This window comes from Rhea pennata, chromosome 14 (assembly GCF_028389875.1).
Source record: "Rhea pennata isolate bPtePen1 chromosome 14, bPtePen1.pri, whole genome shotgun sequence".
NCBI lineage: Eukaryota > Metazoa > Chordata > Aves > Rheiformes > Rheidae > Rhea > Rhea pennata.
In genome coordinates, this window is record NC_084676.1 from 993,761 (window position 1) to 1,005,192 (window position 11,432).

Genomic DNA, 11,432 nt, shown 5'->3' on the forward strand with positions numbered 1-11,432 from the left:
TGCTGTGCCGTGCATGCTGCACTCAGGGCCCCTTCATTCCCAGGACTGAGGGACAGGCTCTCTGTTCCAGCTGAATGTTGCCAGCGTAGCAGGAGTAGGTGGGGAAGTGCAGCTGGCATGTAGGATGCTTGTGGCAGTCAGCTACAAGGGGTTATCCCCGGAGGGGCTGCAACTGCCACCTTTGGACCAAGCACTGCAGGCACGGGGAAGTAAGTCCTCTCTTCCCTTTCCCCTCACCTCCAAGGTGTAGCCCACCAAGGAGCAGGGAAAGCTGCTTGGGCTGTCCTGTACACTGGGAGCACAGCACGCTCAGCTGTCTGTAATCCCTGGTGCCCTTCCTCTTCCTACCTCAGCCTCCAACAAACTGGCTCCACTTTCCCCAGCAGGAGCTGAAGAAAAAAAGGAGCGAGGCTGGGGGCAGAAACTAAAAATCTGTCTTCTTTAATTAACAAGGCAAGCTAGCCTGGAGAGCACGTATGGGATCGCAGGCCCCAGCTAGGGGTGAGACAGCAGCCAGGGCCAGTGACATGCAGGAAGGGAGGTGGGGGGAGTGTGTGGGGAGACAGGCCTTGCTTTTTATACTCTCCTGTTAACTGATCCACGGAGCTTTCCTGGCATCAGTTTCAAAGGTATCCCTTCACTAATCCTCCAAGCTGTTCCAGGATGGTGGTTTTCACCAACAGGAAGGGGGAAGGGAGGGAGGAGAAATGGTCAAAGGCAGACCGCACCTTTTCACAGTGAGCAGGGGGAAAAAAAATCAGAGCAGAGGGTGGCGTGGGGCTAGGGAGGAGGGAGGGAGTGCTTGTGTGCTTAGGCTGGGCGATGCAAACTCGGCTTCACAGCTATTCACCCGGCACTGCAGAAAGGCCTGCTGCAGCGTCCTGGGAGGAAATCAAACGGCACCTTCCAAATATAGCTCCTGCCATGCATCTGCCCCAGTGAACAATGCAGGTATCCCAAACACGTGCTCCCTTGTGGACTCCACTTAAAATAGGCTGGCCCTCTCCCTGCCAGCACTGGAGCCAACCTTCAGGGACCAAGCAGGGCGAACAGATGGCCCCTGGCCTGGGGCGGGTGCCTGGAGGGAGGGGAGTGCCAGGCACCCACCCGAATTCCCAGCAGACATCCCGCCAGCCAGCCGCATGCCTCTCATCCCAGCAACGCCTCAGTACGGAGATGGAGAAAGCAAGCAAGGAAGCAAGCAAGCGCAGCTCCCCCTGCAAGGCTGGCATGCTGGCAGCATTTCCCGTGCAAAGGCACGCTGGAGGCCAAGCGTGAGAAAGGCGGCCTCGTGGTATTCGTCTCTCGGAAAGGGCAGCGTCAGTGCCACACTCGGTTGGTGCCAGGCTGGGGAGGGATGGCTGAGCGGGGCGGAGGGAGGAGGAGGAGGAAGGAACGGATGCTCTGCCTCTCCCTGGAGGACTAACCCGCCAAGATCTGTTTATTAGTGGGATCAGACGCTGCTTACCGCTTTAAGGACAAGGGTTTTTTTTTTGGTTCTCGTTTTGTAGCTGCTGTTTTAATTAAAAAAAAAAAAAAAAAAAAGCAGCCTCTCAGCATGGCGCTCACGGAATATGCGCAGGCAGATGCTCCACTGCCCTGGTGCCAGAGCTCTCGGGTATATTCCTGCAGCTGGCATGGCAATGCCCAGGGGGCCTGGCGCCAGTGATGTGCCCATGGGGAACAGGGGCTCAACACCACGGAGTGGGATTGAGAGAGCATCAGGATGGGTGCCAGCAGGAGAAGGAGGAGTGCCCCTTCATCTCGCACCACCTTGCCCAGGCAACCCAATGTTATCTAGCCCTCATTCTGCACCTGTCCTGCGACAGTCCCAGCCTGCGGGGCAGACGGGGGGACATTGCCCAGAAGGCAGGGTCACCCCCCAAAGTGGAGCTCCCTTGGGTGCAGGGGTGCCTTCTCCAGCCCAGAGCTAGGGCAGTCCTGCTCTGACCCCAGTGGCCACAGCTCCTGGAGCAGGGCTGGGGCCACAGCACACACAGGCGCACGGAGGCGAGCAGAGCTGGGGCCCAGCTCCAGCCAGTGGTGAAGCCAGGTCATTCCCAGGAGGGAGCGACCACTTCCTGCTCCAGCTGGGCCAGCTCTGTCCCTGCGCTTTGCTCCCCAGCCGCCCCAGGGCCAGCAGCCATCTGGCCCTGCGAGCTGGCAACCAACTCTGCGCCACTGCATGGCCCTTGGAACGGGCCTGGACAAACAGCTTGGCCCAGCGGCCGCCCCCATGGTCGCTGTGGCCGGCTACAGCTCCGACGCCGCAAGGGAGGGGAGCACATTCCTCCGTGGAGGGCTCCTGGCCCGCCCTACTTGCGTCGTCCCCCTCCAGGGACCACGCGCTAGGAGGCCGGAGGCAGCTCCCACCCCCTGCCTTGCCGTGGGTTTTTCCTTTCCACCCTCCGGCGCCACGGGGGCACGGCAGCCGCTGCCTCCGTGCTTCCTGCGGAGGCTGGCCTGACCCCCGCGTGTCCTCCCAGGAGGGGCCAGGGAGCCAGGCAGAGGACTGGGAAAGGCAGGTTCACTCTCTGCCGCGTTTCCAGGCCACGGCTAGGAGCGTCCCTTTGTCCCTGACTGCTATAATTGGCCTTCCCATCTCGCGTCCCACTCCCCCTCCTCTGCCTGGGATCCTTAGCTGGAACCGTATATAAATCAGAGCAGGATTGGTGCAGGCTGCGAGCAGCCTTTCCCCTGGCCCTCCCCGCTCTACCGAGCGGCTCCCCCACAAGCCCCGTGGTGCTGAACTGACCGTCACTTTGCTGAGGAGTCAGCACTGGGCACCAGTGCCCATGCGCTGTCACTTCATGGCAAAGCCAAGATCCAAAAGAGATCTGCCAGCTCAGTCATAGACTGTTTGCAGGGCACTGTTGCAGGCAGCGAAGGAATTTGCTTATTAATATCTTATTTCTAATTGTGGCCAGACCTGGGCACAGAGCTGCTTCCTGGGAAAAGCCTTTGGTGCTGGCCAAGAGAATAGGTGCAAGAAGAATTTGCTTGTGCCTTTTTTTTCTTCTTTTTTCAAGGGTTGGCAGTTAGAAAGATCAGTGTGCGTGACACAAAGAAAGCTGTACTAAGGCAGCTCCCACGCTCCACAGCTCAGATTTCTCTGTCCAGTGGAGACTAGTTTACCCAATCTTTTGTTCTAGCATCAGTATGGAAGATTTGGGTAAAGTTAGGTAAAATCTGAAAGCTTGCTCTGTATACATCTCTCTGAAGTAGCTGTATAGTTTTTGAAAAACAGACATATTCTGTTCTTCAGCTGGTCTATCTAAACCAGCATCAAAATGGCTACCAAAACTCCACTTCAGTACAAGAAAAATGTCAATCCTTCATTCAATAATGTTTTTATTGCTTCTTTTTTTCCCAACAAAGTCCCAGAAGTTTCAACAGTATCAATTTTACATCATTTTTGAAAGCCCCCTTTTGAGTGAAGGAAGAAATTTTTTGTGTAAAAAAAAAAAATATGTTCTCCCAAGAAGCCGAATAAAAATGGCATTGTGAGGTTTGGTAGTTAGTGGTGCTCTTGGTTCCAGAGCACACGTGGATAGGGCTTTTTCTGTCCCTTGCAGACCTGGCCCACACCACACAGACACTCGCCTTTTCATTGCATACAAGAAAGGTGCTGTGAGGGCAGTGTAGCCTTTCATAGCTGCATACACAGTCCCATCTCCCATGCTGGGAGTTTACTTACCAGTACTCATTTCTTTTGAGATCACAAGGAGGAATTCTAAGGACGAATTGGTCTCTCCTCTTCCTTCTTTGCTAGGTTAGCCTGGTGAGCTCCCAAAGAGAAAGGAAGCTCTCTCTTTGAAAGAGGGAGCTTTTTTTGGCTAAGTTCCTAATGCTCCCAAGAGCGGATGTACTGAGTAAGAAATTGGTGTATGTTTCCTTCCAGAGCAGAAAGCACAGCAAGGAAGAAGGTGAGAAGGCACACGGGAAGCGGCAGATCACCAGATCTAAGTTTACACCAGTGTACACATGAAAACACAGTCTCACGTCCTCCTGTTGAGGAGGTTCATACAGCTGCTGTCTCTGAATGGAAAAGATGTGGGTTGCCTGGTAGCAATGTCCAGCTTGACCTTCAGTATCCAGTTCGTAGACTTGACTAATATTAAATCAATGCATGGAGCTGAATCTTATCCTTTCCTGATCTTTTTCCATCAGCTCATTAAAATAATTGCTCTCAGGTGTGACAGTCATACAAGGACCAGGATGCTTGTCACATGTGCTGTTCAGTGGCTTCTTCCTTTCCACTAAACCTATCAGATCTAAGTCTTTTTTGCCAAATTTTTGCTAGTTCTTGATCATCGCAATGTCCCAACAGATCCAATGCCCCAAACAGTATGTTTCTGGGCATTCAGATCAGCAGGCTCTGTTCTTTCAGGGATCCCCAGTGAAGTTGGTTAGCTGCTGCCCATTGGAAGATTCAGCTAGTTATTTTACTGGCTTTACATCCAAAATGTTAATTATTTGCAACCGCAGGTGGTATTGTCCCTTATTATTACACGGCTGATTTGCAACTAATCCTTCATCATCTAAAACCCTCTGTCTCATCCTGGCATCCCTGTTCACTCAGAATCCCCTCAACCTCCACATGCCCATTTCTTTATTCCTCCTACATAAACCAAGTTACAATTCTCAGGACTGAATCAAAGCAGAAGTCCTTGATTTTGGTCCAACATATCTGGAGTTGAGATTTGAAGTCCCCCTCCCTGGGCAGAATGAATCCTGACTAGCCAAGAAGAGCTCAGACCGTGCCCAAGACTACAGGGGGTCCCTGCCATCTCTGCATTTGTTACCCCCAGCTGGGATTGGAGATGGCTCTCTGTGCAGGCTGGGTTTTGGGTTGCTCCCCGCTGTTAGAGCAGTACAAAGGACCCCTCCCTGATGGAGACCAGACCCAGCATTTCTAGTGTGTGACTTGTAACCCGCCAAGCCAGCACTGGTCCTTCACACGCTGTGAATGATAACACAGAGTCACAGCCTATTGTTTGCAGGCCGTTTCGCCAGTTTGTCAAGTTTGTGGTTGCATTTTAATCCTGACGCCTTTTCAAAGCCAGGCTGCGTATTGTGTGGGCATAAGAATTCTTGACTTGCAAATCCCCATTAAATTCAACCTTTTGGGGCTATTCCATGGTGATTGTCCACACACTGAATTGGGATGGGGAGTGGGGGGAGTTTCTTACCCCCTGCCAGGAATAACAAGCAGATGAGAAGCAGCACAAGACAGTGTAGGGACTCAAGAAGCCTGGCACAGAAAAGGTGGCAGCAATGGTGAGTGTGAATCTGGATACAGTACTCAGTAATGGGGTCTATACTGAGGCATTGTGCTACTGGGGCAAGATGCCAGTTTGCCAGCTCTCTTATCCCTTGCCTGCACACTCAGTTTGATGCCTGGAGCCTTTAGAAAACGTATGCCTGCTTCGGCAAACAGGGGTCAAGCATCCCCTGTTGCCCAGTTGCAGAGCCAGTCCTAGGCCAAGGGCTGAGAAGGTGGGATGAAGATTGAGAGGACTGGCATGGGACAGCAAAACCCTGCCTGTCCTGCAGTGTTGGTCAATAGCTGGACTTTGTCATGTGTGTGACTTTAGCCTTTTCCTATGAATCTCAGTCTGTTCTATAGTTTGGGAAGCTGTCGGTGGCCCCTGCATTCTTGAAGCACAGACATTGCCCAGATCTATCTAACGCAGACGCAGAGTGTGCCTGGCTCTGTCCATGGGGGTCTAGACTCGATGACCCAGGCAGTCCTGTCCAGTCCTCTTGCTGAATGCAAGCCAGCCTCATGTCCAGTGCAGAGAACAATAGGCAGTCTGTATACAAGGAGCTGGGCCTCATGCCTCAGCTCTCCTACAGACTGTCTGAACCATCCTCAGACCAGCTCAGCAACTTCTCAATGCAACTGGGTTGTTTTTTTTCATTAAAAACCACTCATTTGTCAAAGCTGAAGTGTTTCATAGAGCTGTATCATTTATACAGGCTTTTGCCAAAAGTTGGGCAGACTTTTGGTGGCAGCATGCCTTATTTCCTAATCCTTTGCCTAGCAGATGGCCTCAAAACCCAGCTTCCCAGGATGACTTTGGGCTTCCATCTCAGAACCACGGACTTCGAGCTTCTGAAGTCTGTGCTCAGCAGGAGCCAACAGGAAGATAAACTGTGATTCCCTGCTCTGCTGGGAGGACAGCAGCTTGAAGTATCATTTCACCTGGGACTCCATGCTGCAGGAATGCCCCGTCTCTCCCCATATCTGCTGGAAGCTGCTCCAGTAACCCTGGGGAGTCAGGGCAGCATGGAATATGTCAACTGATAGCTCTGCTTTGTTTAAGGGGGAAAAAATCCACAATCCCTGGTCCTCCTCTCTGGTGATCTCAATGTCGCAGTGCCTCAGGAGGCAGCAATGATGTGCCCTTGTGGCCAGGAACGCCAATGGTCTCCTGGGGTGCATTAGGAACAGTGTTGCCAGCAGGTCGAGGGAGGGGATCCTGCCCCTCTACTCAGCTCTAGTGAGACCTCATCCTGAGTACTGCATCCACTTCTGGGCTCCCCAGTACAAGAAAGACATGGAGCTACTGGAGAGAGTCCAGCATAGGGCTACAAAGATGATCAGAGGGCTGGAGCACCTGCCCTAAGAGGAAAGGCTGCAAGAGCTGGGCCTGTTTAGCCTGAGGAAGAGAAGACTGAGAGGGGATCTTATCAATGTGTACAAGTACCTGAAGGGAGGGTGTCAAGGGGATGAGATCTAACTCTTTTCAGTTGCCCCGTGTGACAGGACAAGAGGCAATGGGCAGAAATTGAAGCACAGGAAGTTCTGCCTGAATGTGAGGGGGAATGTCTTCACTGTGAGAGTGACAGAGCACTGGAAGAGGTTGGCCAGAGAGGTTGTGGAGTCTCCTTCTCTGGAGATCTTCAAGGCCTGCCTGGATGCAACCCTAACACGCTATAGGTGACTCTGCTTGAGCAAGGGGGTTGGACTAGATGATCTCCAGAGGTCCCTTCTAACCTTACCGATTCTATGATTCAGTTTGCCAGGCTGTGAGATAGGGACTGTAAAGCCTTGTAGAAGTCCTGGAACTATAGAGAGGGAGGTAAGAATTAAAGCAATAAGAGCAACTGGCTCCCAGACCACTCTACCACATCCCAGCCCAACATTGTCCTTTCCCTTCCTCTTTGTTCACTATCATGTGCATGTGATACCCCTGCATAGTCTTAGCTCCCAGGGCCTCTCTGGATGTTCTTCTGCCCTGCTTTCCTTTCTTCCAAGGCCAAGCTATTTTGTGGCCATCCCTGCCTTGGCTAGGCTTCCTTCCTCCAATTCCTTCCCCCATCTGCTCTGTGCAAGCCTCTTGCATAGCGAGACTTTGGCAGATGAGGTGGTTGCCCCAAGATATTCTTCGTGTTTGTAAACTTTTGGAGCTGGGAAGAACCCCTTTCTCTTGGCAGAGACCAGAGTCAGGCTTAGCAGAGCCTCAGCACTGGTTAAGGGTTTAGAAAAAGCAGGAGTACAAAACGGCACAAGGAGAGAAGCCACTAAGGGCAGGCCTCTGTCCCCGTCCACCGTGTCCCTGAGGGAAGCTGGCTGCTGTCTGTCAACCATGCAAGACTCAGAGGCTTGGAGTGAGGGTTGCCCTCAGAGCATCACTGCAAGCTCAGCAGAATTCTTCGTGCTGGCCAAAGAAAAGAATTAACCACCATTAGTCTGACCTGATTTGTTTTTAACAAAACTGTGCTGCTGGCTGTTTACCACTTCATTTTACTCCAGGAGATGAGACAAGTGAAGGAGATCAGCCAGAATAAAACATGACCTTTATGGGCTGTGCTGTGGGCTTGGACTTTCCACCTACCAGCTTGATGTACCAATGAGGTCTGAGCTAAGTAGATGCCAGGTGCTGTGTTTGGTGCTGGCAGAGGAACAGCATATGCAGCTCTGAGCTCAGGCCCACGGGATACTCCCCAGCGTGTGCTCATGACACCCACCCAGAGAGTTTTTGTACCACAGCACAAGTTACTTCCTCACACTCAGAAAATATCTCCTCCTAGTTTCTCCCTGGTGAATCTCAGCTGAGAAGGGCTGAGTGCTTGTGGAGGAACACTGCACATAAGGCATCATTTCTGGGTCACTGTGAAGACCTAGGCATTTAAGGACTGCCTCTCTGGTCTTGTTCATTCCCCATCCTAGCCAATGTTGGCAGCATCACTTATTCTAGGAATCTGAGGGGCTTTGCTTCCTCAAAGTGTCTGGTGGGGGAAGGCAGAATCTGCACTGATTCACAGCAAAGTGAAGAAATGCTCTTTAATCAGCCTGTGACAAATACTCAGGCTGTCCCTGCTTCTTCGCATCCTGCTGATCAGCCCAACCTGGGAAATTCCCTGTAAAACTGCATGCTGCCCCACACAGAGCTGACCACCTTCCAGCTTAGATTCTCACCAGCATGGGGTCAAGTCTTTGCTGTTGACAGCAGAATTTGGAGCAGGCTGGATCCTCAGGAAAAACTTCTTCCTGGTCAATGCTGTGGCTTGTAGAGGAGAAGCGACATCTTAAGGGGAGGGTGAGGGAGAGAGGGCTCTCAGTCCAAAATATTTCTGTCCATCCAGTAATCAGCACTGAAGGCCAGGGTGTGAACTACTGGACAGGTGCATTGCTGCAGGGTGTTATTGAGCCTTCTAGGTGTCTGGCCATTGCACAATGCAGAGAGCAATCTGTCTCTACCTCTAGGGCCTAAAGACTCACAAGAAAAAAGATGGTGCTCTGGGCAAAACTGGCCATGGAGTCTTCTCATGTCGTATATGTGTGCATGGCCATTACCCTCTCTATTAGATCCAAGGGCTCTAGAAGAAGTTTGAGATGTATCCCACTGTGGGCTACACTTGTCTGGGGATTCGTGCCCAGGACTTCTGTAATAACTTCCCCAGCCTAAGCCAGATGCAAGTCTGCCTCTGCTTTCCTTTTCTCAAACATGGAGTGATGGCCTCTCTGGTGCCATTGCTTCAGACTCCAGCACCAAGCCATTCTCTCCAGTGATCCCTTATACTTGTCACCATTTGGAAAGACACTTTATATGGTATATGTCTTTCAAACACATGGCTTTAGCTATCCAGAGAGCCTGAGAGGTGTCTGGGACTGTCTCCCTCCTGCTATGAGTGGTATTCAGAGAGGAAGTGGGGAAATGGCTTTGGATTTTGTTCAGGTGTTGGAGAGTGCATGAAGAGAGGTCTCTGATCATCTGAACCAAATACTATCTTATGTGGACATAGTCTGTTCAGTTCAAGAGGATGTTTCAACATTGCTTGCCTTTCACAGAATTCAACTTGGGCAGCCTCAGCTGGTTTCCTGATGACTGCCTGCCTTCAGACTACCCTTCAGTGACAGAAACCTCTTTGCCCAGTGCCCTAATAGCTTTTGGAGGGCTAAAGAGCACTGAGTCACAGACCCAAAGGTTAGCTATGGGAACCTGCCCACTTTTTGTATGGATCAGGACAGCGAAGCTGAGGTTTTGGCTCTTGTGAAGAAAAAACATTTTTCATGTGATGGGTCTTATCTCCTGCCTCAGTGTTTGGGTCAAGGTCCTTAGCTTCAAGATCTCCCACACACCTGACTCACCAAAAATGGTGTCCTCTGTCCCTACCACACCCCAAGGCATGGTAAACTCTTGTGATTTTTGGCCTCTTCAAGACACAGGTGAGCCCTTGGGCAAATAAATGCAGGGAGGCAGGAGGGCAAGAAGATGTGCTCTGGCAACTCCAGGAAGGCAGCTTTCTTCCTAAAGGCATTTAAGAAGACTTTAGGAGAGGAGGAGGAGGGAAAATGGCAAGCTAGCCTGGAAGATCACCCTGCAGCCTGTGTTCCCCCTCCCTTTGCTGAGTCACTGGTAGATAGTGACATAAACCAAGTGGGTTTGTTCACTGTAACATTTTGGAGGAAACCTGCTACAGATGAATCAGGCTTCGGCCTGCTACAAAAAGATATTGATGCAGTCTTGTAGGATTGTTTCTGTGTCTGTGGAGGAAGCACTCACTTGGGCCAGCCTCATCAGTCTAGTCCTTGGGAACGGCTTACCACAGAGCCAGTGATTCCTACAAAGGCATCCCTAACACCTTTCTCCTATATAGTCATTAAGGTTCTCAGAAACTTCTGCAATAGCTAGACCTGAGTTCTCCTCTCAGTGAGGTGCCCACCCAGCGGTATCTCATATACTTTTGTCTACAGTATTCCTATCCCATCTTGGCCCTGTTGCTAAGGTGCTCAGCCTAGCAATGACCATTGCTGACATAAGGCCATAGATACTGACTATCAGATTTCACACAAGCAGCAGAGAGCAATGAAAATAGAGATTGGAGAGGAGAGGAGTGGAGCCTAATCCTCTAATCTGTGGCAAAGCAACATTCAGCAGCAGTTGACAGTTATGTACTTCTGTTGGGGGCTATGTGGCAAAGCAGGTTTTATTGGGGGTAGGTAAGATGGAGTGACAAAACAGGGTTATTAGCGTGGTGATGGAGTAGTAGATATCACAAGGAAGGAAGAATGCAAACAGGTGAGGTCAGGAGGTAAATGAACTGGTTGTGGTCCTACTGGCCAGAGTATGTCCCCTTGAGGCAAGCTGAAGTTGCAGAGTGGCAAGTCATCTTGATCTTCAGCTTTCTGTTTTGTTTGTGCTCATCTCTGTAAAAATCATGATGTTTTCTTTCTTACTAGCTCTGCCAGAGTGATTTGTGGCAGTGGGGTCTCTGGCCAAGGTGATTGTAGCAGGCTGTTTTGGGGTCTGACCTTGAAATTTGCAAACTACGAATGTAGCAGCTCAGCTGTTTTGATGTCCATGCCCTGGAGAGGCACTAAACACCTGCAGCTTACATTGGCTGCTCTGTAGTACTTTGTTAATTGCATTAAAATCCTTAAGTAATACAGTGCCTGTGTGCTGAAGGGGCTGTCTGCCAACTCTCCTGGTGCTCAAGAAGGGGTAGAGTATCTTGACCAGGGATCCATTTCAGGCTACTCTCTGGAGATAGATATGTCTCCATTCAGGTACTGGTATTTTGGCTCTGAAGGTATTCTCTGGCTCAGTTTGGTTTCTGGATATGTGCTGTCTCCGTGGGATATTTAGTCTGCTCTGAGAGTTGGCAAGGGGCTCACAGACCCTGAGCATCTTGGTGTGCCCTTTTCATTTGTGACTATCTCACTCCCTGCTGACATATGGGTTTAGAGCACAGGTCTGCACCCAAATGTAGATGTATCCTATACTGACCATGAGGCTTGGTTCTCTCATTGTACAACCTTGTGTAACTTCCCATTGAGATGTCACCCACCCCTAAGCTGACCCACTTCACCTGAACACATGCCTTTGAACTGATCTCATTAAACTGGGGCAGTGTTGTGTGTGAATGCTGGCTTGAGAGCCTTGACAACCGCTTAGCAGGTGTTGTGTTAGGAGGACCGT

General features: G+C 51.0%; 1 long non-coding RNA gene across 1 annotated transcript; it reads left to right on the top strand.

The window, feature by feature from the left end:
• The first annotated feature begins 1,041 nt into the window (after positions 1–1,041).
• On the top strand, positions 1,042–4,140 carry LOC134146974 (uncharacterized). The gene is made up of 2 exons (XR_009959931.1): positions 1,042–1,335; positions 3,902–4,140. It is a non-coding gene; the product is annotated as an uncharacterized LOC134146974 (long non-coding RNA).
• Positions 4,141–11,432: the final 7,292 nt, after the last annotated feature.